This window comes from Leiobunum rupestre, chromosome 1, assembly GCF_980474605.1.
Source record: "Leiobunum rupestre chromosome 1, qqLeiRupe1.1.hap1, whole genome shotgun sequence".
Lineage (NCBI taxonomy): Eukaryota > Metazoa > Arthropoda > Arachnida > Opiliones > Sclerosomatidae > Leiobunum > Leiobunum rupestre.
In genome coordinates this window covers 94,858,405-94,859,963 of record NC_143384.1, presented here as the reverse complement: position 1 = coordinate 94,859,963, position 1,559 = coordinate 94,858,405, and positions in this window count along the sequence as shown.

Genomic DNA, 1,559 nt, shown 5'->3' with positions numbered 1-1,559 from the left:
TCAGTTTCATACTTGCTAATTTCAGGCTTTTAATGTCGAAGGGCTGTTGAAACAGAGTGTGACATTAGTTCGGCAGCTTTTCTGACATTTTGTCGTTGCGGACCTTGACATTCTAAATGGTCTTTCCTAAATTTTGGGCACATTTTGACTTCATTCTTGTCTCTATTTAGTAGATGTTCTACTGGTGATTTGGAAATTTCTACACTATTTAGTATGAAACCTCCGTCCAAAAACCAGTTACGAGTAAGTTTCAAAGCATGTGGAGCGTCAGCAAACATGTAGATTTTTCGGTCTAAAACTGGGTAACTATACCAACTTCTATTAACTGATACGCTTAATTCTCTCCAGAGGCCCATATTTCCGCGACCCATATCATTAACGCATGATACAACAGTGTAACCGACGTCATTTAGGCTAGTAATTATGTCAAATAGAATTTTCTTTGTCATTTTTGGTCAAAATCAATGTAGACTGGTTGTTTCCATTTTCCAAACAAACTTCGCACCATAGCTACTTGCATCTGAGAATGGGGTCCGATAATTTGGTCATTTTTTTGGTCATACTCCATCCAAGATTTAATTTTGACTTCGTCAAATGTTAATACTGCCAATCTCTCCAATGGAGAAAGATGCTCCCCAGCTACTTTCATAATATTAAGAATATCTTTTAAAATCCCTTCACCAATGCTAAGTTTTGACGCATACAGTTCTTTGCGTAATTGTAAGCCCTTTTACTGTTGTACCGCAGCGTAAATGCCTTTGAAAGGTCTTCGTGTGACCACTTGAGTTGTTTCTTACCACTTAGGATCTTTATTTGGGTTTCTGAAAACACTTTTTTCAAAAGTCTTTCCGCTTCTTCCTTATCCGCTCTTCTTGCTAAATTGATCTTGCGCTTTAAATCTTTTGGTAGCATGTTTTCTTATAAGTTTTTCCTGGGCTAATTGTGTTTGTAATTCGTTTATTTTCTTCAATAACTTTATATTCTTAAACTTTAAATTGCTATAGCTTCTTGCAAGATTATTCTTCTCCCTTCTTCTATTCTTCAATATCTCTTTTTTTACATTTGCACTCCCTGCTTAAAGGTGTTGTTGGACTTGAATGACTAGCTATTTCCTTAATTGAATCTTCAGCAGAGATTGGGAGATTAATACGTTGGTTTTCATTAATAGCTTCATTAGGACTTGTAGTTGTTTTATTACTAATCAGTTCATTCACTAGACGTACACGACTTTTTCTATCGGCTCTTGATTTTCTACTAATGCTACTTGTTTGTAGATGACACCCAACCTCGTCTAAAGAGCCCGTTAGGTTTTTGGATGGTACAGCATCTGGTTTTAGAAGATATTTCAGTGGTAAACCTAATAGTTCTGATTGCAGGTTTCTGTCTTTACGTTGACACTTGGCAATCCATATCCTACATACTGCTTTATCCTTGGGAAAAGTGTGATAAATAATGTGGGCTGTTTCTTGGCTTTTTCGAGTCTTCTGTAGGCTATTATCACATAAAGCCACAGCACACCTTGTTCCAGGCATTTTATATCTTCAGCCCTTTATCGCTAA